Genomic DNA, 12,120 nt, shown 5'->3' with positions numbered 1-12,120 from the left:
GGCTGTTTGGCCGGTGGTGGCTGGCGGCTCAGGGGGGTGGAGGTTGAAGATGAACTGCAGGCCCTTGATTTCGTATCCAACGGCTGCAAAATCGACTGACCAGAGATGAAAAAGTCAGTCGACTGACGTGTAGCCTCACCTCTAGTGCGTTCAGTTTCGACAGTAAAATTCAGTTTCGACAACAAAATTCAGTTTCGACAGTTAAATTCAGTTTTGACAGTTAAATTCAGTTTCGACAGTTAAGTTTAGAGATGAGCGGCTGATGTATACATCTAGCACTTTGTGGTTATGTATTTTACGTCATCTATTTGAGATGCTATTAGAATTCCACTCAGGTTAACGTTGTCTCTCTTGTCCTGCTTCAGCCTCGGCGTCGTACAACTCACCGGAGCTGCTCCAAAGACGAAACCCTCCATCACAGCGGAGCAGTACCTCGGGCTCCATCTCCAGACGCCTAAGATCTTCTTCCCCTCCTCCGACAGCCAAATCAGCCGGAGCATCCTCACCGGCCAACCCAATCACGCTGAGATCGACATGGCTTCGCCAAAGAGGTTGTACACTTCTTGTGGTTTGACTTAATCTCACCATACTTCTTTGCATCCTGTGATCTTCCAATTCTTGTGAACCAAACACCCAGATTGGCAGAAATCATGTGTTTTTAAATTCTCTGTTTTGCACGTGCATTCCTATCCTATTCCTGTCTATTTCCTATCCCTGCATTGTTAGAATCCTCAAATTCAAACAAGCCCTTACACAATTACTTCTGTTACAGATATGTGTCAAAGAAAACCTTCTGTGGTCTGTCCTGCTCCTGCGGTGCTGTGTTCCACCCCAGCTTAGCTGCTCCAACGACGGAAGGGTTCACCACAGCAGGGATCCGCTCTCCAGACTGTCTTTCGCCGCCTCAGATCTTCTTCCCCGCCGCCGGCAGCCACGACAACTGCATTACCATCATCAACTGAGCAGATGACCTTGAGGACTACACGGGTCCGCAAGAGAGGTCGCACTCTTCCATGTCTGCTTACGTTATTCATCGCTTAATATGATGACATGCTACTTTATCGTCGTGTTCACCTATTAGACTCCAACTCAGGTCCAAACTTATGCTGAAACTTGAGTTTTTAAATGGTTGTGGGGTACATATTGGGGGCAACAATCAGTACTATCTGTCTACTATCTGGTTAATCTCGGGTGTCTACTATGAGTTTCATGTTGGGTGCAAACAAACATTAAAGGAGCCATTATCTGTATTTTTTAACTAAAGCTATTATCTGCCTGCTATCATTGGTTTTGGGTCTATCCACAGTTTGCTACCATCACTCTGGATTTGTGCATGCACTCCTTACATAATCTGACTATGTTTTATTCCTATGCATGTCAGTTATTGTACACAATGGAACTGAACATGTAGAGCAAAAGAGACGAGCCTTGCGTGGCAATAAAATTTCATGCAGACGTCGCTCCATGGTGGGCGCAAAGGCAGCCCCCCTCCACCCATTTCGGATCATAATCAAGCGGAAGATTACAGTTCTGAGGGGGATTCATAATCAGAAGACCACTCCTATTTACCCTATGAGGTCTTCGCTCTAACTTGGCATCCTGATGTTGGTTATATCATGCATATGGTGCCTTGCATTGCTTACTTTATACATCAAATATGTCAACTGCTTAGTTTAGACATGCTTTGTGTGAATGCCATCTGTTTAGTTTATTCATCGTTTATGTGAATTATGCAATGCCATCTTGTTTAGCCAGGCATCATATATGTGAATTTTGCAATGCTATCCTGCTTAGCCAGTCATCTTATATGTGAATTATATCAGGCCATCCTTTTTTTCGTTACGTATTACATTTGTCAACAATGTTAGTACATTCAACTACTCTTCGTGTGCATCAGCCATTTGACACGGTGATGGAAAATTCTGGAGTGAAAACAAGGTCTTCAGAGCAGACTATGCTATCTGACAAAGCACATATCTCGCTGGTCATGGATAGCTCCTCAGAGGAGGATTCAGAGACAGATGACTAGTCCTATCCCCCCCCCCCCCGAGGTGCATGCTCTAACTTGGCAGGGTTATGTTGCTCATATCGTGCGTATGGTATCTTGCATTGCTATGTCATTTGCTTAGTTTAGACATGATTTGTGTGAATGCCACCTGTTTAGTGTCTAATTACCATATATGTGAATTATGCAATGCCATCTTTTTGCAAGACATTATATATGTGAATTATGCAATGCTATCTTGTTGCAAGGCATTATATATGTGGATTATGCAATGCCATGTTGTTTAGCCAAGCGTCATATATGTGAATTATAGCATGCCGTCCTTTTTTTGTATTTCTCATTGCTTTTGTCGACAATGTTTGTATATTCAACTGCTCTTCCTGTGCATCAACCATTTGAATTGGTGATGGAGAAATCAGGAGTGAAAACAAGGTCTTCAGAGCAGACAATGCTACCTGGTGAAGCAGATATGTTGCTGGTTACAGATAGCTCTTCAGAGGAGGATTCAGAAGAAGATGACCAGTCCTATTATCCCCCTGAGGTGTATGCTCAAACTTGGCAGGGTTATATTACTCATATCATGCATATGTTGTATTGCAATGCTTAGTTTTTACATCATATACACGATGTTGAATGCCATCTCCTTAGTTGACACATCATATATGCGATTGCCCTCTGCTCAGTTTCTTAGTGTATAAATCATATATTTGAATTATATCATGCCATGATGTTTACATAGACAGCATGTATCTGAATTATGGCATGCCAACCCATTTTCTAAAGACATAATATAGTTATATCATCTCATCCTGTTCACATAGTCATCATATTTTGAATTATGTCATTCTATCCGTGAATTATATCATGCCATCATGTTTCCATCGACGGCATGTTTGTGATCTATGGCATGCTAACCACTTTAATAGACACATCGTATAGTTATATCATGTCATCCTGTTTACATAGTCATCATATTTTGAAGTATGTCATTCTATCCTATTTATATAGCCATCATACATGTGAAATTGTGTCATGCTATCCTGTTTAATTAGCCATCATATATTTGAAATTATGTCCTTCTATTCTGTTTGGTTAGACAACATACATGTGAATTATTTCATGCCCTGTTTTCTTCCCTACTATCCATTGCACCTGTCTATCTTACAATGTCTGTACATTCAATTACTTTTCTTGTTTATCAGCCATTTCAATTGGAGGGGGTGATGGCAGTATCTGTGGGAGTAAAAACACGGTCTTTAGAAAAGATCGTGCTACCTATCAATGGAGATAGAACCACGGTTGTACTTGCCCAAGAACCAGCCCCACCACACATAACCCAGACTCATGCAGATTGTACCCCTACCTAGTTGGACAGAGAACCAGCTACACCCCTTCTAACCCCATCCCCAGCAGATAGTAACCCAGTTCCCGTTGACACAGCACCGCCTCCACCACAGAGCACCCAAAGCACGAGGACCACTGATACGTCTCCAACGTATCTATAATTTATGAAGTATTCATGTTATTATATTATCCAGCTTGGATGTTTTATGGGCTTTACTATGCACTTTTATATTACTTTTGGGACTAACCTATTGACCCAGAGCCCAGTGCCAGTTCCTGTTTTTTCCCTTGTTTCAGTGTTTTGAAGAAAAGGAATATCAAATGGAGTCGAAACGGAATGAAACCTTCTGGAGAAGTTATTTTTGGAAGGAAAGCAACCCAGGAGACTTGGAGTGCACGTCAGGAAAGCAACGAGGGAGGCACGAGGCAGGGGGGCGCGCCCACCCCCTGGGCGCGCCCTCCACCCTCGTGGGCCCCTTGTGGCTCCCCTGACGTACTTCTTTCACCTATATATACCAATATACCCTAAAACCTTCGGGGAACAGAATAGATCGGGAGTTCCACCGCCGCAAGCCTCTGTAGCCACCAAAAACCAATCGGGACCCTGTTCTGGCACCCTGCCGGAGGGGGGATCCCTCACCGGTGGCCATCTTCATCATCCCGGCGCTCTCCATGACGAGGAGGGAGTAGTTCACCCTAGGGGCTCAGGGTATGTACCAGTAGCTATGTGTTTGATCTCTCTCTCTCTCTCTCTCTCTCTCTCTCTCTCGTGTTCTTGATTTGGCACGATCTTGATGTATTGCGAGCTTTGCTATTATAGTTGGATCTTATGATGTTTCTCCCCCTCTACTCTCTTGTAATGGATTGAGTTTTCCCTTTGAAGTTATCTTATCGGATTGAGTCTTTAAGGATTTGAGAATACTTGATGTATGTCTTGCCGTGCTTATCTGTGGTGACAATGGGATATCACGTGATTCACTTGATGTATGTTTTGGTGATCAACTTGCGGGTTTCGCCCATGAACCTATGCATAGGGGCTGGCACACATTTTCGTCTAGATTCTCTGGTAGAAACTTTGGGGCACTCTTTGAGGTTCTATGTGTTGGTTGAATAGATGAATCTGAGATTGTGTGATGCATATCGTATAATCATACCCACGGATACTTGAGGTGACATTGGAGTATCTAGGTGACATTAGGGTTTTGGTTGATTTGTGTCTTAAGGTGTTATTCTAGTACGAACTCTAGGGCTGTTTGTGACACTTATAGGAATAGCCCAACGGATTGATTGGAAAGAATAACTTTGAGGTGGTTTCGTACCCTACCATAATTCTTCGTTTGTTCTCCGCTATTAGTGACTTTGGAGTGACTCTTTGTTGCATGTTGAGGGATAGTTATATGATCCAATTATGTTATTATTGTTGAGAGAACTTGCACTAGTGAAAGTATGAACCCTAGGCCTTGTTTCCTAGCATTGCAATACCGTTTACGCTCACTTTTATCATTAGTTACCTTGCTGTTTTTATATTTTCAGATTACAAAAACCTATATCTACCATCCATATTGCACTTGTATCACCATCTCTTCGCCGAACTAGTGCACATATACAATTTACCATTGTATTGGGTGTGTTGGGGACACAAGAGACTCTTATTTGGTTGCAGGGTTGCTTGAGAGAGACCATCTTCATCCTACGCCTCCCACGGATTGATAAACCTTAGGTCATCCACTTGAGGGAAATTTTCTACTGTCCTACAAACCTCTGCACTTGGAGGCCCAACAACGTCTACAAGAAGAAGGTTGCGTAGTAGACATCAACCACCACTCCGAACCCCAAGTCAATGCTTAAAGCAGAAGAAGAATTGTTCTCAGGTCAGGTTTCGTAGCTATGGTTCATACTACTTTTCTCTTGCATCACTGTATTTACTCATACCAACTAATTTCAAATTTGAAGGATGCAATTGAAACTCCAATGGCGCAACAGGTATGTTTTAAACCTGTTTCTTTAACGTGTTTGCTGTTGTAACTTGCTCTATGTTGATTTCAGTTTCAATTGAATAAACAGTTATGTTCTCATGCCATGCACATTACAAGTGTTGTTATTGCTATGTAGTTTCCCACACTTATATTCTGTCTATGCTGCTTTTTCTTAAATAGATATGATTCAAACTGTATCTATCTTGATTTGGCAACACAAACTAGAATGATATAGACCATAAAGTGACCATACTACATAGATATATGTTTGTTTCATGCTGTTATCCTGTCCACCTTACTACTGAACTGGTTTACCAAAATGAGTTTCATATACTACATTGTAAACCTGTGATGTGTTTGTTTGTTTCTCCTTTAGAACGCGGATAAAATATTGGAGAAGAGTACCCCATTATGCAATGGTAAAGGAAGTAATGCAGATCAGGTTCAAGATAGTGAGACATCCCTGTTGTTCTCCAAGAAAGCTGATAAAAACTATATTGAAGACACTGAGACAACCCCAAAGTCCTGTCTTGATGTAGTGTTCGAGTTACTGGCTACTACTGCTGGCACCAGCTCTTCGTACTCGCTGCCTAAATCAGTTCGGCTTCTTGAGTCTCAACTTCAAGTTGAAAGACATTTATCAGATGTTATGCGACAGGAAGCCGAAGGACTGAGGAAGTCCCTGCAGAATTCAGATGCATACTTTCTAGTGCAACAGCAAGTGCTGGAGGATTTAAGCGCCAAACAAGAGAAAGTTAATAAGCTTGCTAAGCATCTTGCCAGCATTATGGGTACCCAGGATATTATTTCTTGAGCTCTTCTGAAGTGGTTTCAGTTCTTGACTTGTTTTGCTGTGGCGTTTATATGCTGCTTTGTTCCCTATATTTGCACTGGTGGCGAACTTTGATTCCCAGTGGATGTAATATGTGTAATAGCCGTGATAGCCTAGCGTAAGTTACTTGCTTATTTATTTCCGTTGTCTTGTTTATTTGTTTTCTTGTAGTCAGTGCAGTTCTTTTTCCGCGGTTTGCTAGTGGCCGGAATAACCTATTTTTCAAACTAGGCCACATTAACAATGGGCTACATATTTACTGTAGGCCTCCTACGGGCCGTGGAAACAATGGGCCTTCTAAGGGCCGTAGACACAATGGGCCTTCTACGGGGCGTAGACACAATGGGCCTTCTACAGGTCGTAGACACAATGGGCCTTCTACGAGCCGTATCATCAATGGGCCTTCTACGGGCCGTATGATCGGTTGGCCAAACATGGGCCAATAACAGAACACATTATGGTCGTAAATGGGCTAGAGTTGAAATCGTCCGTTCATGGGCCAACCATAACGGGCCGTCGTTAATAGGCCGTATTTGATGACGCTATGAAAACGGCCCAACGTATTAACGGGCCACAAACGGGCCGGCTGTAACCACGGGCTGTATTTGGCCCACAAGCTGAAAATGACAGTAACGGGCCAAAAGTAAACGAATGCTGGAAATGAGCCCAAGAATAAATGGGCCCTAAGAAGGCCGAAAGATAACATGGGCAGGAAACGGCCCAACGGAATAATGGGCCGTTAATGGGTATAAAGTGATACACTGTTCATTACGGGCCAGTTTTACCACGGGCCGTTAATGGGCCGAGGGTTACTAAGGGCCTCATATGGGCCAAAAGACGTCATGGGCCATACATGGGCCGGAAGTTAAAACGGGCTAGAATTATATTGGACGGCCCAGATGACGCTACTGGGCCTAATTCGGATAGGCCGTAAACGGGCCCTGGGTTAGCGGGCTGTAAATGGGCTATATGCGAACAGGCTGTTAACAGGCTTGCCATGGGCCGTCCCGCCACCTTTTGACCAAGTCAAACGGGCCGGCCTCTTCACAGGAATGGGCCTCTATTGGGCCGTGCCACATGTCGACGTATCATAGGCGCTTTGGGTCCAATGAGTGGATGACGTCTGTCCCAACGGTGAGCTGACACGTGTTTCCTCCAGCCAATGATGATTTTACACGTGGAAAATCCCCATTGGTCGGGGCTGTTAACGGGTTATCGGATCCAAAACCGGACCTGATAGCTTAACGGCGTTCCGTTACGGTGGATGCCACGTGTCGGTCACCCTTGACGAAAGCACTTCTATGACACGCGATTTATCGTCATGGAAGTGGACACTTCCATGATGATAATTTTGTAATGTCATGGAACACTTCTATGACAGCACAGGTATGACTATCTTGATTCTGTCATAAATTTGTCATGGATGTACATGCATGACAGAAAATGTGACCTACTGTGACAAACACGTATCATCATGGAAGTGTCTTTTTTTTGTAGTGGTGATGCTTATCCTATTTTTGATGCAGGGCGGCGAGAAGCTCTCGGTCATTGAGAACATGAGATCGCTTCCGAGGCCTTTGAGCAATGGTGCTTTCAGTGGCTTCAGTATGGGCACGGTGAGGTGCACGTGTATTGCCAGCCAAAGGATAAACACGAGTGATGCCTGAACTCCTTCAATCGGCTGTGTGAAGCTTTGGTGATCAGCATTGTGAAGATAAATAGGCTCTTTGGCAGGCTCGGGGTAGACGGCTTCAATAGACATATCAACCTCTGGCAAGAATATCAGATGGTTGTGTGCAGAGGGCTGATAGTTGACAGCTGAATGAAGTTTGATAAGGCGCATAACCCATGGAGCGTAGAACTTCAGACCAAAGAGGTCAGAGCCAGATGCAGCCAATTGCCTGATGAAGAAATCTTGAGCATTGAAGCTGATGCCATTGAAGATATAAAAGACCAATGTCTTCATTGCTCCTTCAAGCTTCACTGTAGAAGAATGTCCCTTGACATGCCATAGAGTTCGTCTGATGATATGATAAATAGTGCGGGGCAGATACTCTAGGTCTTCAACAAAGAATTCTCTTGGGTATTCAGCATCACGTGGCAGTGGCTTCATCATGCTCAGCATTTGGCTCATGTTGGGTTCTGGCTTCTGAAAGATGCTCTCCAAAGCATTGCGGTGAAGCTGTCAACCAGGCTTGAAAAGTTCACCTGGAGTGGGCAGGCCATTGAGCTCAATGATATCAAGAGCTTTAGCTTCATGGTGTACATTGCCTATCATCCACTCAAGGATCCATGTCTTCGGATCCCTATTGAAGCCGCGAATGTGGAGGGTGGCATAGAATTGGAGCAGAAGCTCTTCATTCCAATGCTCTTTATCAGTCACAAAGTTTAGAAGACCAGCATCACGGAAGCAGTCAAGGGCTTCTTCTAAGCAGGGCAGTCCAGCAATAGCTTCACAGTCTAGACGCATATGTGGAAAGATGCGCCCTTGATCATAGAGAACACAGGAATAGTAACTGCGCTGCTGATAGCTCCAGAACCGATCAGATGAAATTCTTGGCTTGGAGTAGGGGTTCTTGGCACTATCAAAGAAGGTATTGTGTGCAATGAAGCCATTTGCATTGAAAGATCCTGGTGAAGTTGCAGTACCTGGAAACCTTGGCAACCTTGGCTTAGGCTTCTGGACCTGAGGCCTGTGCTCTACATGATAGTCAAATTGCGGACCACCAGCAGGTGGAGGAACCAGAATGGGCCATCTGGCAGTAACTAGCGGACCTCGATCGAATGCTTGCTCAATGGTGTGTGGCCTTGGAGGCGGTACAGGAGCAGTGGCATTGGCATTAACGTCAGACTGCAGATTTGCTTCAGGTGCAGCATTGGCTTCAGGTGCAACTACTTCTGGCGCCACATCAGCTTCAGCCATGACAACGTCATCGGCTTCAGTAGTGTTGTTTGTGGCCGCCTCAGTATTGTTAACCTCCACCTGAGTAGCTGGAGGGTCAGACACGTTCTCCTCGAGAACAACTTCAGGATTGGACGGGGGTGTAGCAACACGTTCTTCTTCTTGTCTTGGTTCTTCTTGTTCATCGGCTGATGCAGCCGGAATAGCTTCAGCAGCTTTGGCTTCAGACTCGGAGATGTTCATAGTTGGAGAGGCTTCAGGAAATGCTTGGCGAGATACTGATTGGTGCTCTTCTCCTTCTGGAACACTCGAAAGAGTGACTTGTGGCCTTGGTCCTTTGTGAAGCCTGCGAAACGCTGGTGGCGCTTGTGGAGATGGAGTTGTCTGGGCCACAAAGTCTTCAACTTCAAGTACCGGAGTGGTGACTTGAGTTGGGGGAGTTTTTGGTGTTTCTACTTCACGGGGGGAGTCTTGAGGGTGATCAGCCCATGAATCATCCTGAGCAATTGGCGTCAAAGGACGACCAATGCTGATGAGTTTGCTGTTCATGAGAACAGGCGATGATACCATGTTGTGCTTGATCTGAGGAAGGACTTCATCATCGTCTACATTGTCTTGGTGACCAATGTCTTCAGCTGCGGTGGGGTCAACAGCTGGAATCTCTTCAGTTTCAGGAGCCTCTGTGGTAGCAGGCTCATGAACTATCAACCGACGCTCTTGGTGTGCAGACGCAGGACGAGCAACTGAGATTGGCTCGACGACGAGGGGCTCTGTGGGAGCAGCCCGATCTTTCTTCTTGGTTTTTCTCTTCTTGGTTGGTGGAACTTCATCAGTGGTGTTCCTGGACTTGCGCTTTTTGGCTTCGTCTTCGGTTGTCCTTGTTTTCTTGAGATCTGAAGCCACTGTGGGGACCTTTGGCTTCACGCGTGTCATACTGGCGAGGAAGACAATGCGAGGTTCATCCCGCCTAGATGCTTCAGCTTGGTCCACAGCAGGCTTCTTCTTCTTCTTGGCAGCCATCATGGGGTCGATGCCAGGACGCCCAAGTGCCTTGCGCTTCTCAGCTTCATTGTAAGCTTGAACACATTTGGCAGCAAGGAGTTTCATGCGCTCGCGTGAACCTTTAGCTTCATCACGTTTCTTGTGAAACGCCTCCTTGAGCTCATGCATCATTTGCTTGAAGTTTTGGACATCAGTCACATTGAGCTTGGCCATATGCTTCTTGAACTGAGTCTTTTCATAGTCAATTTTGTTCTTTAGCTCAACAATCCTTTGAGCTAGAGCCAGCTCAGGAGCAATGGCTCCATGGAATGAAACGCTGAGGCCAACAGGAAGCTGAAGATCATCAAAGCTGAGGTTTGGGCTATCAAACCATTCATCAATGAACTTGTTCAGGATGTCCACATTGAAAAGGGGAAGATCATTGAAGATTTCCGCCTCTTGCTTGCTCTTTATCAGCAGCTCAAGAGCATCATCGCCAAGATCGTCGTCACTAGACAGATCAATGGCTTCGTTCTCATTCCTCAGAACGGCAGCTGGGGGTCAGTGCTTGACTAGTAGTTTTTATGGGCTTCTTCTTCTTCTCTGTCTTGGAGATGCAAGAGAGATCTTCAGAATGCACACTTGGTGCAGGAGGAGCAGTGGCCAGAGGCTTCGCTCGCGAAGCTCTTGGTGCAGAGGAGGGCTTTGAGGCCTTGGATTTCTTCTGCTTTTGAGGCTTTGGTGGAGCAGGAGCCTCATCAAAATCAGCTTCATCTCCAGACTGATCCACCGTGGCCCTCTGAGCAGCGATGTAGGAGCGGAGACCATCAAAGTTGTCGAAGGGGCTGATGACATTTGGATTGGCATCTCGTGTTCCATCAGCCCGCGGAGCAGAAGGCCCTGGGTTGAAATCGCATCCGAGACTCTTCTTGTTCTCTTTGGCCGATGCCTTTGCATGCTGAAAATTGTGCTTGAAAAGATTATCTTCAGGACACCATAGCAACGATGATGGGTCGACATTGGCAGGCTGTGGTCCACGGACCATACAGGGGTAGAAACCCTGAGCAATGGCTTCAGCTCTGTTCTTGGGTTGAAGATTTCGAAAGAGAATATCTCCCCAAGGACTCTTGATGGCATTCTTCTCCGCATACTCCTGGGTCACAAACCTGTATTTGAACCATTGCTCTGCCCAATATCTTCGAATCCATTGGATTCGTGTTTTGCGCTGATTGTAATCCTCTTCTGGATCTGTCTTGTACAGCTCATAGAGGTCTGGTGGCAAATCCTTCGATGTATTCCCACGGCGCTGTCTGCCTCCCTTCCTTGCTAATTTTTCAGTTGCCATGAAGTTCAGACTGAATGGCTTCAACGCTATTAGAGTCTTCCGCCTGCCGGTCAGACAAGAACTAGCTTCGGGAGAATTAATGTGATGCTGTAAGAATTCTGCAAATGAATGCAGACTATGAGAACCAAGGGATTCTCCCACGGACATGTACCTGTGACAGCATTAGAGACGCGAGGGAAGGGGAAGAGGTCATATGCATTCTCAGAAGATTTTGAAGATAAATCAGTTTAGAAGACATTGACCTCATAGCGCGAAGACATTCACTTATATGATGAGAGTTGGTTCTAGATTTGTACGAATCCAAGAATAGGTACAAGTGAGGAATCTAACTACGTGTGAAGCATAAGTGAATATACTAGGCATAATATGAGATGCGGAACAGGATAGATCCAGATATGTGGAGGCAGAAACCACTTTTGGTAAGGAAAGATGAATCCATTAGATCAAAAAGACAGTAAAAAGAGAGTTATAATTACCACACGATGAACTGCTAGACGGAGTAGAAGAGGAGGCCGAGCAGTTCGATCTTTCGTGCCCTAACTTGGCGACGGAGGACACCTACGGCGGCAGCGGAGAAGATGAGGTCTGCGGCCGGTGTGAGGACGGCGTCGGTGAGGTCGCGGCAGCTAAGCGCTTCGTCGACGGCGTCGTCAAGAGCTAGCGGTGGCCCTGGGGTTTGTCGACGTGGAGAGGTGGAAGAAAGATTTTGACCGCGATGTGATGTGCATTTATAGG

Source organism: Triticum aestivum, chromosome 4D (genome assembly GCF_018294505.1).
Source record: "Triticum aestivum cultivar Chinese Spring chromosome 4D, IWGSC CS RefSeq v2.1, whole genome shotgun sequence".
Taxonomy (NCBI): domain Eukaryota; kingdom Viridiplantae; phylum Streptophyta; class Magnoliopsida; order Poales; family Poaceae; genus Triticum; species Triticum aestivum.
The sequence above is the reverse complement of the archived record's forward strand: the minus strand, read 5'-3'. Positions refer to the sequence as shown.